The sequence below is a fragment of the Suncus etruscus genome, chromosome 9 (genome assembly GCF_024139225.1).
Source record: "Suncus etruscus isolate mSunEtr1 chromosome 9, mSunEtr1.pri.cur, whole genome shotgun sequence".
Lineage (NCBI taxonomy): Eukaryota > Metazoa > Chordata > Mammalia > Eulipotyphla > Soricidae > Suncus > Suncus etruscus.
The window spans coordinates 14,190,779-14,210,894 of NC_064856.1; the positions used below are offsets into that span (position 1 = coordinate 14,190,779).

At 42.3% G+C, this 20,116-nt stretch overlaps 1 protein-coding gene and 1 non-coding gene across 3 annotated transcripts in view; one reads left to right on the forward strand and one right to left on the reverse strand.

Annotated features, from left to right (window-relative positions):
* PTPRA (protein tyrosine phosphatase receptor type A) overlaps window positions 1-20,116 on the forward strand; it is a 145,130-nt gene that overhangs the window by 20,230 nt on the left and 104,784 nt on the right. The window lies entirely within an intron of this gene.
* LOC126019774 (U6 spliceosomal RNA) lies at window positions 11,829-11,935 on the reverse strand. The gene has a single exon (XR_007499397.1). It is a non-coding gene; the product is annotated as a U6 spliceosomal RNA (small nuclear RNA).

A 20,116-nucleotide genomic window follows, 5' to 3' on the forward strand; every position in this document is an offset into this window, starting at 1 on the left:
TCTGTGTGCAAGGCAAATACCCTATTCCCATGCTATCTCTCTAGCCCCTAGGCAGGGGCTACTTTTAGCTTCCCTAGCTCTGCAGGCCTGAAGGCTCAGTGCATTGCTAGTAAGGTCCAGTGATGTTGGAAAATAGCTATCCTTCATCTTTTGATTTTATTAGTGTGCATGAAATGGCATCTTATTATGGTTGATTTTTATTTCTCTAATGACATCTCATGATTTTTGTACTTATAATAACTAATAGTTTTACATTTAAAAAATTAAGATAGGGCCAGAGGGACAGATAGTTATAATACTTGCCTTTCATACATCCAACCCCAGCTTTTCGTTCTCAGATAATACCAGGTACAACCTGTAAGCACAGAGACAAAAGTGGTCACTAAAACAACCAAAAAAATAATGAGAGAGAGAGAGAGAGAGATAGCGTTGTTCCCTCCTTATTTCCCTGAGAGCTGCTTCTCTGAGCACTATGACTTACTGAGAGAGAGAGAGAGAGAGAGAGAGAGAGAGAGAGAGAGAGAGAGAGAGAGAGAGAAGAGAGAGAGAGAGAGAAGAGAGAGAGATAGCGTTGAGAGAGAGAGAGAAAGAGAAGAGAGAGAGAGAGAGAGATAGCGTTGTTCCCTCCTTATTTCCCTGGGAGCGGCTTCTCTGAGCACTGTGACTTACTGAAAAATTCCATCCTCAGCTCTCTTAGGTTTCATTCTGACCATTCTTCCTGGAACCACAAGTCTATGCCTGTGGTTTTAGCTTCCATCTATTTGTTAATGAGGAGAAATGTTAATACAGACCTGGGTGATGGCCAACAATTTATTGGTCATCTCTGATGCACTATTTGCTAGGTACCCACAGCAGGCTCAGAATTAACCTCTTTTTCCCTTTAAAGATACTTGTTTCTGTTTTTGTTGTTGTTTAAAGTACTTTCTGTCTTAATGAGTAACCCAGACTAGAAGCTTGGAGGATGATTGATATTTATATGGTTGGTGATGTTTTCTTTTTGATTTTTGGGCCACACCCAGCAGTGCTCAGGGTTTACTTCTGGCTCTCAGAAACTGCTCCTGGCAAGCTCGGGATATGGGATGCCGGGAATCGAATCCGGGTCTATCCTGGGGATGCCGCTTGCAAGGCAAACAACCCTCCTCTACTGTGATATGTTCTTATCTGCTTGCTTTATTTCTCAAAGCTGCCTACATTTCCTCATCTCTTTCTGTCCGTGGTTCAGGTTTCTTCTTGTGCAGATGATTATTTCGGATTCCCTAGCAATATGATTTCCTAGTTCTGGTATATTTATCACATTGCTGCCAAGGGTGATCTTTTTGACTTCCTTATTTAATCATTGCACTCCCCATCTTAAATTTCTCTGGATAAAATCCAGATTTCTTATTAGAGCCAACTTCCTTGATCAGACCCTTCTTAACCATTTTAGCCTTATCTTTTTCCCTGTGACTATGCCATCCTCTTTCAGGCCCTGTCTTTGGATTGTCTATATCCTTTTGTATCTGTCATTACAATTTTTAGTCAGAAAATAGTTTCTGCAGTCACCATTTCCCTACACTGATTTAGATATACATCCTATGCGTCTTTTGTTTCTTTTGTGTGTGGGGGGGGCACACCCAATGGTGCTCTTCACTGAGAAATTGCTTCTGGAAGCTGGGGGGTGGGGAACCATATGTGATGCCGGGAATCAAAACCACGTTCATTCCAGGTTCGCACATGCAAGGCAAACACCTTACCACTGTGCTATGGCTCCTGCCCCTACTGTGCTTCTCCCTCCCCTCTTGTGTCCTTGTCTCCCCTCCCCTCTCCTTCTTTCTCTCCTTTCCTTTCCTTCCTTCCCTCCCTCCCACCCTTCCTTCCTTCCTCCCTCCCTCCCTCCCTCCCACCCTTCCTTCCTCCCTCCCTCCCACTTCCTTCCTTCCTTCCTTCCTTCCTTCCTTCCTTCCTTCCTTCCTTCCTTCCTTCCTTCCTTCCTTCCTTCCTTCCTTCCTTCCTTCCTTCCTTCCTCCCTCCCTCCCTCCCTCCCTCCCTCCCTTCCTCCCTCCCTCCCTCCCTGCCTTCCTCCCTCCCTCCCTCCCTGCCTTTCTCCCTCCCTTCTTCCCTGCCTCTCTCCTTCTTTCCTTCCCTGCCTTCCTCCTTCCCTGTCTCCCTTCTCACCTTCTCACCTTCCCTCCCTGCCTCCCTCCCTCCCTCCCTTCCTTCCATCTCCTCACCCCCATTGCATTGTTGTAGCAATGACAGAGTCATGCAACTACCTAGATGTGATACTTGTGCACTTTTTCTTTTTTGGAGTGTAGTCTCCCCATCCTGTTTATCAGATCTTCCTTCTGGCTCTATGTTCAAGGGATCACTCCTGATTGTGCTAGAGGGACCTTATGCAGTACTAGGGATCAAACTTCAGTTAACTTTGTGCAAGGCAAGTGCCATCCTCACTGTAGTATCTCTCCAACCCCTTGCATACTCATCCTTTTTGTGGGGTTACATATCAGGTTGCTTTGCTTGCACAGTGGGTTTAGTGCTAGTTTTGCATTTCTTCTAGTTGTGGTGCTTGCACATGTATTCATTGGAGCTTGCTTTCTTTGTTGAGACACCCTGATTATGGTGATTGTGGTGATTGATAGAGGTCAGTACTTGCCAGAGCTCACACTTTCTGGTTGTGGTGTTCATATATCTTTTTACTTGCTGTGCTAGAAGAGGGTGTGCTCACAGCCCCTTCCCCTTTTTTTTTGTTTTTGGTTTTTGGGTCACACCCGGCAGTGCTCAGGGGTTACTCCTGGCTCTACGCTCATAAACCGCCCCTGGCAGGCTCGGGGGACCATATGGGATGCCGGGATTCGAACCACTGTCCTTCTGCATGGAAGGCAAACACCTTACCTCCATGCTATCTTTCCGGCCCTAAAGATGTTCTTTTAATGTTTCTTGTCAAACTGTTTGTTTCAAGGCTATAAACTTCCAAGTTGTTGCTTCTCCATGAAACTTTGTGTTACTCTTTCAAATCTGAATGGTAATCTAGCTGAATATAGAATTTCCTTCCTTCCTTCCTTCCTTCCTTCCTTCCTTCCTTCCTTCCTTCCTTCCTTCCTTCCTTCCTTCCTTCCTTCCTTCCTTCCTTCCTTCCTTCCTTCCTTCCTTCCTTCCTTCCTTCCAAAAATTTATATCTCACCATTTTATTCTGGTCTGTAATGTCTTGATCTACTGTGAATCTTTTTTTTTTTTTTTTTTTGGTTTTTGGGCCACACCCTGTGACGCTCAGGGGTTACTCCTGGCTATGTGCTCAGAAGTTGCTCCTGGCTTCTTGGGGGACCATATGGGACGCCGGGGGATTGAACCGCGGTCCGGTCCGTCCTAGGCTAGCGCAGGCAAGGCAGGCACCTTACCTCTAGCGCCACCGCCCGGCCCCGATCTACTGTGAATCTTATTGAACTTTTTTTTTTTTTTTTTGTTTTTGGGCCACACCCTGTGACGCTCAGGGGTTACTCCTGGCTATGCGCTCAGAAGTTGCTCCTGGCTTCTTGGGGGACCATATGGGACGCCGGGGGATCGAACCGCGGTCCGTCCTAGGCTAGCGCAGGCAAGGCAGGCACCTTACCTCCAGCGCCACCGCCCGGCCCCTTATTGAACTTTTTTATTTGTGAAATTTTTTCTGTTATCTTGCTTCTTTGAACATTCTGTCACTGTCTTTGGCTTTTGCCATTCTGATTGCATTGCATCTTGGAGTTTTTCCTTTTTTGTTGTTCTTTTTTTTGGGGGGGGGTCACACCCAGCAGCGCTCAGGGGTTACTCCTGGCTCTACACTCAGAAATCGCTCCTGGCAGGCTCAGGGGACCATATGGGATGCCGGGATTCAAACCATCGTCCTTCTGCATTCAAGGCAAATGCCCTACCTCCATGCTATCTCTCCAGCCCCGAGTTTTTCTTTTCAGTATAATTTTCTGGACACTTTGGGCCTCTTGGTTATGGGTACACACACTTCTCAGTTCTTTTTGTTTGGTTGGGGTCCACAACTGGTGACGCTCAGGGGTTACTCCTGGCTATGCATTCAGAAATCGCTCCTGGCTCAGAGAACCATATGGGACCATATGGGACACCAGGTCCGTCCTGGGTCAGCTGCATGCAAGGCATATGGCCTACCACTGTGCTATTGCTCTGGTCCCTCCTCAGTTCTTTTTATTTATTTATTTATTTTGGGGGATCACACCCGGCAGCGCTCAGGGGTTACTCCTGGCTCTATGCTCAGAAATTGCTCCTGGCAGGCTCAGGGGACCATATGGGATGCTGGGATTCGAATCACCGTCCTTCTGCATGAAAGGCAAATGCCTTACCTCTATGCTATCTCTCCAGCCCCTCCTCAGTTCTTTTTTCCTGATTTATGTTTGTTTCTTTTGGGTCACACTCGGGGGACCATATGTGATGCTGGAGATCAAACCCGGGCCAGCCATGAGCAAAGCAAACACTCAATCTTCTGTATTTTCACTATGGCCCCACTCCTCAATTCTTAACAACTATGATTTCTGTCCTCTGTTCGGAGGGAAGGGGACACACTTGACAGTACTAGGACTGACTCCTGGCTCTACACTCTATCCAGCTCTGGCTCTTCATGTTTGTCTTATCTTGATTGAGTTTGGGATTCTGTGTAGTTTCCCCACTACCTGCTATGCTCTGAGGGTGTAGTTCTTCCCTGTGGAACTGTTCGTGGAATTAGACTGAGTTGCACTTTTCCTTCCTGCTAGTCCACTCACAGTGAACTAACTTTTTGCAGTTTCTGGATTATGATTTTGAGGCCCAGTGTGAACTGTGAGCCTAGTTTTAATGCCATCTTGGCCCTGTTTCTCCTCTGACTAACATATAATTTAACATATGATTTCTTACCACCACTACTGCTCTGTGAGGACTTTTCTGTGGGGTAGATAGGTTGAACTAAGAATAAAATATTAATAGAATGAAATCCTTGGAGACAACCAGAGCTGACCCTAAGTCTTATGGGTTCATCACATGAGTTATAAGTATGTGCAATGTCAGGTATGATACATAGAACTGTCAGTGGACAAGCAACATGGAGTGGAGTTATGGGTGTAGGATATGGATGATGAACCTTCAGAGTCAGCAAAGGTTTGGCATGGAAGTTTCAGGAACCTAGGTTCCTTAAGGGAATATGACTCAGAGTTTTTCAAATGGTAGTGATGTTACTTGGTTAGTCTAAGATCCTTCTTTCCCTAAATTATCTGATTCTAAGATACGATAATTTTTAAAATATTAGGACCTATGAAGAAAGTTCTTGTAATTATATGTATATATATAATCATTTGAAGAAGAGTTTAAAATAATTTATAAACATATAGTTCATAGTATGTTTTATGTGTTTTTGTTTTGGGGCCACATCCAGTGGTGCTCAGGGATTACTCTGGTAATGAGCTCAGAAATTGCTCTTGGCAGGCTCAGGGGACCATACAAGATGCTGGGGATCGAACCCAGGTCAGCCTCGTGTAAGACAAACATCCTATATATTGTACTCTAGCTCCCTGAGCCCACTAAGAGTGATCCCTGAATACAGAATCAAGAGTAAGTCCTGAGAACTGTTGGTTGGGGCACAAAAACAAAATGAGAGAAAAAGACTAAAAAAATAATGGCTAGTTTTCAGTAATAATCAAAATTAATCATTATCTCTTGGTGGGTGGGGAACTGGACAACTGGTAAAAGGATACTGTCCATTTATTTTCTTTTCTTTTGTGTCTCTTTTGTTTTATGTGTGTTGTTGGGCCACACCTGATGGTGGTAAGTGCTTACTTCTAACTCTTTGCTCAGGGATCACTCATGGTAATTCTTGGGAGATCACATGTAGTGCCAGGAATCAAAACTGGGGAGTTAGATACAAGCAATTGCCTTAACCCTCTACTATCTCTCTCACCTTTCTTATATATTTTTTGAATTTTTGTTTGTTTTTAAACTCAGAAGTGCTAGGTTGTTTTTCTTTTTTTTTTTTTTTTTTTGGTTTTTGGGCCACACCCGGTAACGCTCAGGGGTTACTCCTGGCTATGCGCTCAGAAGTCGCTCCTGGCTTGGGGGACCATATGGGACACCGGGGGATCGAACCGCGGTCCGTCCTAGGCTAACGCTGGCAAGGCAGACACCTTACCTTTTGCGCCACCGCCCGCCCCCGCTAGGTTGTTTTTCCTGACTGCTCAGGGCCATTCTTGACAGTGCTTGGGAAATGAATGGGGCATATGTGGTGCCAAGGATCAAGCTAGGATTTGATTGTACATAAGCAAGGATTTTAATCCTGTTTTATCTCTCTGCCCCTGGAATTTATACATTCTCAAATGTCTGCCTACTGAGGTAAATAAAATTTGAAGGGCTGGAGAAGAAATATAGTGGGTAGGGTACTTGCTTTGAATTTGGTTGACCAGGATTTAATCCCTGGACCTCATGTGTCTCCTAGTATGCTAAGAGTTATCCCTGAGCACAGAACCAAGAATAAACCCTGAGCACTGTGGGGTATTCCCCCTTAAAATAAAATAATTAAAATCACATGTCTCTTAAAAAAAAAAAGGTAAATAAAACTCTAATCCCTAAGTACTAACATAAAGCCCAGGGTAAAATTTGGGTTTCATGCTAAGTGATATCCTGGAGGTATTAATATAGAAAAGGTAGTTATTAAAGGCACATGTTATTACATATTAGGTTCTTAGGTTTATTAGCTAAAGCAGGGGTGGCGAACAAGTTCAACAAAAAGAGCCAAAATTTTAAACTGTGAGAGTCAGAGAGCCACACCATGCAGTGATCTGCCTAAAAGACAAACACTCACACAAAAGCATATAATTTTAACAATAATCTATTAAACACATATTGCATTTTGCCATTTTGAGTGAGGGTAAAAATCCTGCAGTGATGGTGAGGGTGTGCTGTATCCTCCACACTCAGAACTAACGGCAAGATGTGACCCAACATGTGCCACATGGGTCCCCCTGCTCGCTGACCCATGCAGTTGTTTCTGAGGGAATGGAGACGGGACTCCGCACTTGGAGATCTCAGAAGTCCCTCCTCAGAAGCAGCAGAACAAAATCCAAACTTGGCAAAGAGCCATAGGATACAAAATAATGATAAGAGGCAAAGAGCCGCATTCATGTTGGCCAAGAGAGCCGCGTGTTCGCCACCCCTGAGCTAAAGCAAAGAAAAGTCATTGGATTTTTTTTTTGTTTTATTTTGTTTTTTTTTTTTTTTTGGTCACACCTGGCAGTGCTCAGGGGTTATTCCTGTCTCTATGTGCAGAAATCGCTCCTGGCAGGCTCGGGGGACCATATGGGATGCCGGAATTCAAACCACTGTCCTTCTTCATCTAAGGTAAATGCCTTACCGCTTCGCTATCTCTCTGGCTCCCAAGTCATTGGATTTTTAAATTGTAAATCATGATTGTAGGGAAATGCTCAAGCTTTTTTGACACTAATGGTTGAGGTATTTTCTGTTTAATAAGGATATTGTATGATATGCTGGAGGATATTTTCAATTAGGTTCTATTCTTGCAGTATTTCAAGTGGTGACTTAGGATATATTTGGAAGGAAATTCTTCTGAAATTTCTAGTAGAATGTAGTAGTAGAATTACTAGTACTAGAATTACTAATAGAATGCACTCGTAGTACATTCTAGTAGAATGAACTAGTTTGAAACTTTTCAGTTATATATGACATATGCATATAAATTGTCCACCCTATAATGTATTGCTACACAAATGTTAGTGCCCACATTTGTATATATGTTTAGGATCATTGGTTATATGCTTTACTATAAGTTGGTAGGACCAAATAAGCAGAGCCTGCTGAGAAATATCTTTGCAGTTTTTCAAGTGGGAAGTGATGGAAGAATCACTGTTATTCAAGACATAGCAAGCTAGAAAACTAAACAAAAAAATTAGATTGTCAATACCATACATATTATGGGTGGTGATTTAATTTTAGCATTACTATAAGTATTATTGTTGTTATTTGAATTTGCTTCATTTTTTTAATGTTTTGATTTTGGTTTTGTATGTAGTCTTATTGGTCTCTGAACACAAAACCAGGAGTAACCACTGAGCACAACTGAGTGTGACTGGGAAACCTGTAAATAACAAAATCTGAGAAAGTATGACTGGTGGCTATACTCTAAAATGTCTCTTCTACAATTACTAGCTGAATTTCACTTTCAGGGATTAGTATATTTATATACTGTGTAAGTTTATAGCCCAATTAAATATTATATAATAAAACTAATTAAATATGAATTGAAATGGTTTTTGGGCCACACCTGGCTGTGCTTAGCTGGCTCTGTAATCAGGAATCACTCCTAGTGGATTGGAGGACCATATGGGTTGCCAATTGAGCCCGGGTCAACTGTATGCAAGGCAAGCAGTTACCCTACTTAATCTACTATTGCTCTGATCTCAGAGTTATTTTTATTTTATTTTTTGTTTTTGTTTTTTTGGGTCACACCTGGCAGCGCTCAGGGTTACTCCTGTTCTGTGCTCAGAAATCACTCCTGGCAGGCACGGGGGGGGGGGGGGGGGCATATGGGATGCTGGGATTCGAACCACCGTCAGTCCTCGATTGACCTGCGTGCGTGGCAAATATGTGCTATCTCTTCAGCCCCAGAAAGAATTTTTTTTTAAAGAAATTAAGTTGAACATCTTCAGAGGAGAAGCTAAATGTAAACCCCACTTCTCCTGGAGATAGGAAAAAGCTCTGACCACCTTTGAGTGTGCCCCTGAACCCTTTCCAAAAAGGAAGAAAAAGTTTAAACTTAAGTATTTTAAACAAAAAAATATTTTTTTACTGAACTTCACATAAATCTGCATTTCCTCCTGCCCTTCCTATCAGAATGGTGGGTGGGTAGCCTAGAGGATATGTACAATAATGTATTTTTAGTTCTTTTGAACAGAGGAGTTGTTCTAGCCATTTCTATTGATGACAGGAAGTATATTAATAGCTTCAGGGAAAAAGGGGTGGGATCGTTCCTAGTTTAAGAAAATCTTATAGACGCTCCTCACTTTGTGTACTTCATTAAAGCTTATTTGTGCTTCATGGGAAGTTCTTCCTTTAGAGCTGTAGTCGATATACATGGACTTGTAACATTTTACAAAATAGAGGTCTCTCCTTATTTTTGGTTTTTGGGCCACACCTGGTGATGCTCAGGGGTTCCTCCTGGCTATGCACTCAGAAATTGCTCCTGGCAGATTTCTGAGTGTAGAGCCAGGAGGAACCCCTGAGCACTGCCTGGTGTGATCCAAAGGAAAAAAAAAAAGAAGAAAGAAATCGCTCCTGGCTCTGGGGACCACCTGGGAGCCGGGATGGAAACCAGGTCTGTCCTGGGTCAGCTGCGTGCAAGGCAAATGTCCTACCTCTATGTTATTGCTCCGACCCCAGGAGGTCTTTTTATAAGTACCTATATACAGTTTATTTCTGAAAATGTTGAAGTCTTTCATTGAGAGTTTGTAATACTTAAAACCGCATTCTAGAGTATACAAAATCTGTGAAGAATTCAGATATTATCATTCAGCTTTATAGTAACTATGGTCTCCATTGTTCATTAGTTCTTTTTTTCTGTGGGGTGGGGCACGATCACATGTGCTCCTGTGATGGTAGTTAGTTACCTTAGATACTTACTGTATCTCTGGTCCTGAAGTTTGTTTAATTATAACCTTGATTGTGATATTTTTGGGGGGAGGGGTCACACCCGGCAGCGCTCAGGTGGCTCTCTGCTCAGAAATCGCTCTTGGCAGGCTCGGGGGACCATATGGGATGCTGGGATTCAAACCACCGTCTTTCTGAATGCAAGGCAAATGCCCTACCTCCATGCTATCTCTCCAGCCCCTGATTGTGATTTAAAAAAAAAAAAAAGATTGAAATAAGGTTTATAAATTACAGGATAGTCTCTGTAAAACCAATTTGAGGTTTTTTGCTATATAGCACATAACTTTTTCATGATTTTGAACGAGATAGGACTTTGACCCATAATTATCAAGTGCTGTGGCACATTAAATACAAGCTAAAATATTCTGAAGCTTTTCTCTCTATTTCTCTATTCTTTTTCCTAATTGAGGGAAGCAGAGAATTGGTTTCCAAGGATACCAGTGCAGGTCTCAGATTGATGCAGTCATGGAAACAAGCAGTAAACTCATTCTTGGCAGCTGCAAGCCCTAGTGTGATTTGATTCTTTTTTTTTTAAAAGCAAAAGATTCTTTAATAGTACATTTTTGGAAGGTTGTTGCCAAATAATTCCAGGTCATCCCAGAGGGGGTTGGGATGCTGTTGAATAGATGTAAGGATCCAGTAAATTATGAACAGGAAGCAAAAGAGATTGAATTAAAGATTATTTTTTTCCTTCAGTGTTTGGGCCACACCTAGTGGTACCCTGGGGTTTACTCCTGGCTCTGCACTAAGGAGTCACTCAGGATGGGCTCAGGGAACCTTATGGGGTGTCAGGGATCAAACCAAGGCTTGCCGAATGCAAGGCAAGCACCCTACCTGCTCTACTATCTCTCTGGTCTAACTAAAGATTTATATCTAATGTAAACAGAAAGACTTAACAAAATTGAATTATTCTTTAGTTCATGCTTTCAAACATTTAAAATTTCTAAGTATAATTTGAGATCATAATTTTGTTTTAACTATTTTATTCTAATGTTGACATACTAATGAAAATATAAAATACTGTGATCTTTAAATTGTTTTCTGGATTTAAAAGTATATTGCTTTAGTTCAGATTCTTTTATATGTAACCTTGGAGAACTTATTTAAAGTCTTCATGCTTTAGTTTCCTCATGATAGATAACAACTTCATGAATCCACTTCATAGAGAAATAAAATTCTGATATACCTAACTTACAGGGAGAACTCAACATATGTTGTCTATTCTATTTATACACAAAGAATAGCATTAGTAATAAGTTTCAAAGGTTGAACATCAAGTAAATTATGTTTGTATGGAGTTTATTTATGAACAGTCTTTTGAAAATTTATTTATTTATTTTTTATTTTTATAATTATATATATTTATTTTATATATAATCTATATAATTATATATATAATTATTTATTATTATTTTGGTACTCAGAGATTACTCTTGGTTGCTCAGAAATTACTTCTGGCAGGCTTGGGGAACCATATGGGATGATGGGGATTAAACCTGGGTTGGCCTCGTGCAAGGCAAGCACCCTACCCACTGCTATCACTCCTGCCCCAATTTTATGAACAGTCTTCACTGGAAGAAGAGTATTTTGACATGAACTCCCCACCCTATGTTAACAAGTGATGGAGAATTTTCTATTCCAAATGAACAAAGCGTCTGTTTTCTGTTTCCTTTAAAGACTTAATATTGTGTTTATAAATTTAGTCATGCCTCTCTCAATTTGGGAAACACTGAGCTGCATGCTAATTGCTAAGATTTCTTTTTTGGGGGGGTGGTCACACCCGGCAGCGCTCAGGGGGTCACTCCTGGCTCCATGCTCAGAAATCGCTCCTGGCAGGCTCAGGGGACCATATGGGATGCCAGGATTCGAACCACCGTCCTTCTGCGTCTAAGGCAAATAAATGCCTTACCGCTGTGCTCTCTCTGGCCCCAGCTTTTTATTCTTAAAACAGAATTTTTTGAACTTTATTTATTTATTAATTGATTGAATGGTTGTTGGGCCACACCGCTGGTGCTCAGGGGTTACTCCTGGCTCTGCATTCAGAAATTGCCCCTGGCAGGCTGGGGGACCACATGGGTGCCGGGAATCGAACTGGCCACATGCCGGGCAAATGCCCTACCACTGTGCTATCTCTCTCATCACTTTAACCAGAATTTTTTTCCTTCTTTTTAAAAAATACGGAACGCTTCATGAATTTGCGTGTCATCCTTGTGTTGGGGCCATGCTAATCTTCTCTGTATTGTTCCAATTTTAGTATATGTGCTGCCGAAGCGAGTACTTAATCAGAATTTTTAAAAAACTAATATGAATAGGGGCTAGGGAGATAGGTAGCCACTTGCCTTGCTTGTAGCTGACCGAAGTTTAGTCCCTGGCACTGTATATGGTTTCTCAACAAGTACAACCAGAGTGATCCCTAAACACTGCTTGGGTGTCACCCCAAAACCAAAATAAATAAGTAAATAAAGAACAATCTGAACACACAGAACTAGACAGTCTAGACTTTTTCATGTTGTGCAATTATTAGAATTTTATTTGTTTATTTATTTATTTGTTTTTTGGTTTTGGGGTCATACCCAACAGCACTCAGGGGTTACTCCTGGCTCTATGCTCAGAAATCGCTCCTGGCAGGCTCAAGGGACCATGTGGGATGCCAGGATTTGAACCACCGACCTTCTTCATGCAAGGAAAAGTCCTTGCCTCCATGCTATCTCTCTAGCCCCTTATTTGTTTACTTTGGTTTTTTTTGGGGGGGCGGGGCTAGACCTGGTGAAGCTCAGGGGTTATTCCTGACTCTGTGCTCAGAAATTGCTCCTGGCAGGCAGGGGGGAATCAAACCCCGGTCCATCCTGGGTAGGCTGTGTGCAAGGCAAAAACACTACCACTGTGCTATCGCTCCAGCCCCTAGGATTTTATTTTTTAAGGGAAAGCATGTTTCATACCTTATAAAGCATAATTATGTATTGTAAATATAATTAGAAATCATATTTATTTACTTTTGAGGTCATAATCTGCTGTGCTTAGGGCTTACTCTTCACTTTGAGCTCAAAGACCACTCCTTTCATGTTTTGAGGTACCATCTGAGGTGCTGGGAATTAAACCTGGGCTCACCACATACAAGGCAAGAACCTTATCTACTGTAATATCTTTATAGCTTCAATTTGAAATGTTTTTGTTTTATTTTGGAGTCACACATGGCCGTTGTAGCTCTGCGCTTAAGGATCTCTGCTAGGCTTAGAGGACCATTTGGGATGCCTGGGAACAAACTGAGGTCAGCCCTGTGCAAGGGAAGAAAGCACTCTACCCACTATATTCTGACTCTGGCCCTTAGAAATAGTTGTTTTTAAGGAAATTATGTTGAGCATCGTGAAGGGATTAGATTAATGCAAGTCCCAGTTTCTTCAAATTACTCTTACTAGTTATGCGCTAGAACACTTTGTTTGTTTTGTGGTCACACCCAGCGGTTCCCAAGACTTACTTGTAGCTCTGTGTACAGCAGGGGTCTCAAACTCGTGGCCTGCGGGCCGTTTGCGGCCCTCTGTACAATGTTTTGTGGCCCGCGGCCGGCCTTCAAATATCGCAGTATTCGCGATTGTTCGCTTACTGAATAATCGCAATAAAAATCGCATTAGTAAGAAAAAATCGCATTGGGCCCGGAGAGATAGCACAGCGGTATTTGCCTTGCAAGCAGCCGATCCAGGACCAAAGGTGGTTGCTTCGAATCCCAGTGTCCCATATGGTCCCCCGTGCCTGCCAGGAGCTATTTCTGAGCAGACAGCCAGGAGTAACCCCTGAGCACAGCTGGGTGTGGCCCAAAAACCAAAAAAAAAAAAAAAAGAAAAAATCGCATTAAACAATCGTATACCCGAGCAGTTCCATTTGGGGTATGCAAATGTTTAATGCAATTTTTTGTGATTTTTTTTTTCTTACCAATGCAATTTTTTTTTTTTTTTTTGGTTTTTGGGCCACACCCGGTAACGCTCAGGGGTTACTCCTGGCTATGTGCTCAGAAGTTGCTCCTGGCTTGGGGGACCATATGGGACACCGGGGGATCGAACTGTGGTCCGTCCAAGGCTAGCGCAGGCAAGGCAGGCACCTTACCTTTAGCGCCACCGCCCGGCCCCACCAATGCAATTTTTTATTGTGAATATTCAGTAAGCAAAATGTCTTATGCGGCCCTGCCTCACCCCGACTGCCTCCTGTGGCCACCAGGTAAATTGAGTTTGAGACTCCTGCATCTACACAGGCGATCAGGAATTACTCTTGGCTCTACACTCAGGATCACTCCTGGCAGTGCTCAGGGGACCATATGGAATGCCATGGATCAAACCTGGTTGGCCCTGTACAAGTCAAGTACCCTCCCCACTGTCTGTCACCTGGCCCTATATATATATTTTTTTTAACTTTTTGGGGGGAGATGTGGCTTGGAACCACACCCAGAATTTTCTAGTGATATTCCTGGTGTTGCTCAGGGGACCATAGGGGATACTGGGGTTGAACCCAGGTCGCTCTTGTGTAAGGCAATGCCTTACCCTTTGTGCTATTGCTCCACACCACCACCACCAGCATTTTAAAAAATGTTGACCTTATATGCTGCTTCTTTTGGTCTTAACTTTTTTTTATAGACTTATCAATAGTCTCTTTCATAATAGTGGTTCTCCAAATGGGTAGTATTGCCTTTTGAGGGCACTGGACAGATCTAATGGGAGCAGTAGGAGCCTGGATGCCTGTGAGTGATGCTTTCTATTTGTTTTGTTTCAAGAAGGTACATTTCCAGAGCAGTACTAAATCTTTTCTGATAAGGTGGTGATGAATTTAGTACCTTAGGGAACCTCTGACTTATAATGTCATTTTCTCTGTTTTTACTACTTTTCCTATGGTTGTTGCCTTTTGTTTTTCTTTATACTAGGTAGAATCCTGCAATACAGTATTGAATCAATGTGCTGAGAGTTTGTTTCTTATTTTATCTTATTTTACTCTTTGAGCTATTCCTGTATGTGCTTTGCATTCACTATCATTCCTAGCAGTGCTTAGGGGTCCATATGCAGTGCTGAGAATTGAAACTTTTGCCCAATGTACTATTTCTCTGGCAGTTTCTGACTTGACAGATGAGTCAGTGTTTCACAATTTAATATGTCAGGGTTTTTTTTTTTGGGGGGGGGGGGGCGGTTCACATTGGTGGCACTCAGGAGTTATTCCTGGCTCTCCTTCAGAAGTTGCTCCTGGTAGGCTGGAGGTGGGGACCATATGGGATGCCAGGATTCGAACTGGGCTCCATCCTGTGTTGGCCGTGTGCAAGGCAAACTTCGAACCACTGTGCTATTGCTCCGGACCTTAATTATGTCAGTTTTGTTTCTCTAGCACTTGACTATTATCAAGTTGATAAAAAAATTTATTACTGAAAAATTATTTGACGATGTGGGTTATTAGAAAAAGGTGGCTTTGCTTTATGAACAAATGATTTACAACTTTAGTTTTAAGGTTTCTTTTTTGTATAAATTGAGGGATGTTTATTTCCCTATATGGTATTTCCATTAAATTAATTAAGTTTATTTTCAGTTTTAATTCTTATTACTTTATAGCTTTGGGGATTAAGCTCGGGGTGTCATACGATAGACATGTGCTATACCTTTGAGTTATATTCATAGCTAGTTCCAATTATTTGCTCTTCACCTTTATCTTCTCTATCTTTATCTTCCAAGCACTGCCACTTCAAAATTGATGACTTTTTACTTTGGATGTTCCATTTTGTTGTTTCTTCTGCACTATTCTTTTTTTTTTTAAGCCAGTCAAATTGAGTGGGGAGGGGGGTGTTATACCACCTTTTGTGATACTAACCTTAATAAGTTCTGATAAACCACTGCCATTGGACCAGTCTGCACTATTCTTTTTTTATCTAAGTGTTTTATTCCTTCCTTATTTTGGTGTTTTATCTTTAAATCATTGTTAAACACAGTTATTTTATAGTCTGTGGGGTTGTCATGTATCTGAATATTTCATGTTTTATGATGTGCTTGCCTTTCTGCACTGATTTTATTTTTTACTTATTTGTTTTGGGGCCACACTCCTGGCTCTGTACTCAGGGATCGATTCAGGTCTGCCACATGAAAGGGAAGCAGTTTGCCTGCTGTACTTTCTTAGGCCTCTGGTTTTACTTTTATTTACAGTGGAGATAAAAGTAGAGGATAGGCTAATTTTGTTAATTGTCCCAGATGGGGAGAGGTTCTGGATAATGTAAAGAGCAAATTGAAAATTGAGACTTAAGCTCTATGTGAATGATATATCCATAGCTTCAAATTATTTTTAATTTATTTTGGTTGATAGTGCTTAGAGCTACTTATCACAATTTTTTTTTCTTTTTGGGCCACACCTGGTGATGCTCAGGGGTTACTCCTGGCTATGTGCTCAGAAATCGCTCCTGGTTTGGGGGACTATATGGAATGCATATAGGGGATTAAACCGTGGTTTGTCCTAGGTTAGCGCTTGCGAGGCAAACGCCCTACCACTTGTGCCACCACACCAGTCCCTACTTATCACGAATTCTTTATTTTTTCCACCCAGCCCCCTTCCCATTATCACAATTTTTTTAGGAAAACCTTTTCTTTGCCTCATCAACAACTGAAATCGAGGAAGATACACATTCTGACTTCTGGTTTTATAACTGGATTTGGGCGGAGGGGGTGAGGGTGGGTGGGTGTGTTTTGTTCCTTTCAAATGGTTCTCCAGAGGCCAAGGATCCCCTCCCTATGATTCTCAGCTAACTAGGCCAGTGGTTTAATGTGAGGGCCTGAGAATACCAGCCTGAGTTAATCTGGGATCCTGAAGTATTGAACATTGAACTGGGATGAGCTATTTGTAAATCTTGCACCTTACTCCCAGTATTATCTCTTCACTTTACCTCCTGTCCATCCCTATTGTCTTTTCTCCTTTTATGTAGAACATAGTTTCACAAGATGGGTGGTGATGCCCGCTCTGAAGAGTCACTAGACTGATCCAGGAGACATACTGGTTTCCTTGAAGGGCACTTTTTGTTTGATCAAAAATGTTGATTTCCATGGGCATACTGCTTAAACAACCTGCTCTCCCAACCCTCCCCAAACTGGGGAGTTGGCAGAGTATGTTTGGAAGCTTTTGGTTCAGAGCATGGAAAAGTTTGAGAACCACAGTTGTTTTAGAGCTCTTAGATCCAATTTCCCACCCTTTTCAGGAATCTTTTCTCTTTTCCTCAATTACCCTGGCTCCTCATATGAAGAGAGGTCAGCATATACTTCTAGTTCTGACATTTGCTTGATTCTTTGTTGTTTGCTGCTGGCAATTTATTTTCTTGAGAATTAAGGTTTTAAGGGATGTTAACATTTATCTAGTATCTCTTTCTAGATTTTGTTTGTTTATTGGTGGGGGGGTCACATCTGTCAATGCTCAGGGCTTACTTCAGGCTTTGCTCTCAGGAATCAATCCTGGTAGGCTTGAGGGGTGCCGTATAAGGTGCTGGGAATTGAACCTGGGTTGGCACATGCAAGGCAAACTGCTGCACTATCTCTCCAGCTCCAAGGTGGGTCTGTTGATGAGTCTTCCTCCCTCCCTCCTTCCCTCCCTCCCTCCCTCCCTCCCTCCCTCCCTCCCTCCCTCCCTCCCTCCCTCCCTCCCTCCCTTTCTCTTTCTTCCTTTCTTTTTTTTGTTTTTGTTTTTGTTTTTGGGCCACACCCAGCGTTGCTCAGGGGTTACTCCTGGCTGTCTGCTCAGAAATAGTTCCTGGCAGGCACGGGGGACCATATGGGACACCGGGATTCGAACCAACCACCTTTGGTCCTGGATCGGCTGCTTGCCAGGCAAACACCGCTGTGCTATCTCTCCGGGCCCTCTTTCTTCCTTTCTTTCTCTTTTTTTTCTTTTCTTTTCTTTTCTTTCTTCTTCTTCTTTTTTTTTTTTTTTTTTTTTTTTTTTTGTGGTTTTTGGGCCACACCCGGCAGTGCACAGGGGTTCCTCCTGGCTGTCTGCTCAGAAATAGCTCCTGGCAGGCACGGGGGACCATATGGGACACCGGGATTCAAACCAACCACCTTTGGTCCTGGATCGGCTGCTTGCAAGGCAAACGCCACTGTGCTATCTCTCCGGGCCCTCTTTCTCTTTCTTTTCTAGACTTCTATATTGCAAGATTTAAAGACTTAGACTGTTGTGCTCTTTAAAGATTGTCTAGCATACAGAAATGTTGGGTGTCAGCCAAACTATAAAATTACTTTTTTATATTCATTTATTTCTATTTTTAAGTAGTAGTTCTTCTTTAAATAAGGGAATTCAGAAATCTGATTTCCTGTCTGCTTCCCCAGGAAACAAAAAGGCAGAAACTTGGTGAATAGCAAGCCTGATGGTTGCCATAGTAAGCCGGACACTTTTGGCAGCGACTCTGTTAACCATAGGAACTAGAACCATGACTTGCCTTTCTAATTGCTGTAATGTCTTATTTATTTTTTTTATAATGTTTTATTTCTAATCTTGGAGAATGTGATTCTGTTGTCTCACATATTTTATTCTTCCATCTGATCTTACACCTTTAATCGGATGGTAATTTAAAAACCTCATTGAAAGTGTACATTAAGCAGTACCTGGGATATTACGTGAAAATTATTGCATCTTTCAGACAGGACTTAACTACATTCAGCTCCTATTGTAGGAAGTCCTTTTCCTCATGTAGTTACTGGTGTGTTCTTGCGGTTATTGGTTGTTACTATAGGTTCTGTTCAACCAGAAGGTGACAGCATCGATTTAGGTTCAGTCAATTGTAACTTGGTCTGATACTTAACTGTTACTTGCTTCCTTAGAAGTCATTTAATTGCTCTGTCACTTTCTTCATCTGTAAGATCAGCAGAACATTTATTTCCTGTCTTGTTTTTTTTTCTTTGTGTGGTTTTTGGGTCACACCCGGCAGTGCTCGGGTTATTCCTGGCTCCAGGCTCAGAAATTGCTCCTGGCAGGCACAGGGGACCATATGGGACACCGGGATTTGAACCTGATGACCTCCTGCATGAAAGGCAAATGCCTTACCTCCATGCTATCTCTTCGGCCCCAATTTTCTGTCTTGTTTTAAAGATAATGTAAACTACAAATGATATACATTATAGAGCTTGGCATAGTGCCTGACACTTAGTGCCTAGCACCTAGTAATAGATATTAATTATAAGCCTTATTGAAAGTTCCAAATTTTTTTTTTTTTTTTTTTTTGGTTTTTGGGCCACACCCAGCGGTGCTCAGGGGTCCTCCTGGCTGTCTGCTCAGAAATAGCTCCTGGCAGGCACGGGGGACCATATGGGACACTGGGATTCGAACCAACCACCTTTGGTCCTGAATCGACTGCTTGCAAGGCAAATGCAGCTGTGCTAAAGTTCCTTATTTTTAACTTTTCCAGTGTCAGGAATCAAACCCAGAGCCTTTCACATGGCAAAGAAAGTGTTCTACTACTACAGAACTACATGCTCTTCTGAATTGCTGCCTTGTTTTGGTTTGGTTTGATTTGGTTTGGGGTCACTTGTAGCTATGCTCAGGATTTTTGCTGGCTCTGTGCTCATGGTTCACTCCTGTTGGTTCTTACGGGATGGTATGTGGTGTTTGGGGTTAGAACCTGGTTTGGCTGCATCCACGACAAGTCGGAGTGGGACATGGGAGTTGGAGTGATAACATTTACAGCATTCATATCTGGATTTTAGATGTACTATGTTCCAAACCCCACCACCAAAGTCTCTTCCCCAAGCGGGGTTCCCAGGTTTTCTCCCACTCACCACTATGGTGGCCCCAAAACAAAACAAAAAAAACAATTGCCTTACCTGCTCTACCATCGTCCAGCCCATAGCTTTTTTTTTTTTTTTAAATCTGATTATCTCTAGTTGGTCATAAGTACTCTATTAGCATTGACAAAGATTGACAAAGTCAGTTGTGTCAAAGATTCAGACATGGGCCCGGAGAGATAGAACAGCGGCGTTTGCCTTGCAAGCCAGGACCAAAGATGGTTGGTTCGAATCCCGGTGTCCCATATGGTCCCCCGTGCCTGCCAGAAGCTATTTCTGAGCAGACAGCCAGGAGTAAACCCTGAGCAATGCCGGGTGTGGCCCCCCAAAAAAAAACCAAAAAAAAAAAAAGATTCAGACATAGGGCCGGAGAGATAGCATGAAGGTAGGGCATTTGCCTTGCATGCAGAAGGACGGTGGTTCGAATCCCGGCATCCTATATGGCCCCCGAGCCTGCCAGGAGCAATTTCTGAGCGTAGAACTAGGAGTAACCCCTGAGCACTGCGGGTGTAACCTTTCCCCCCAAAAAAGATTCAGACATTTTTTGGCTTATGAAAAGCTGAAATTAATGTTAGTAAAGCACCAATAGTAAAGATAATTAGATCATCATGATCATGATTATTATTATTTGATTAACTTCAGGCCATCACACATTAAAACATGCACTTACTACTAAGCCATAT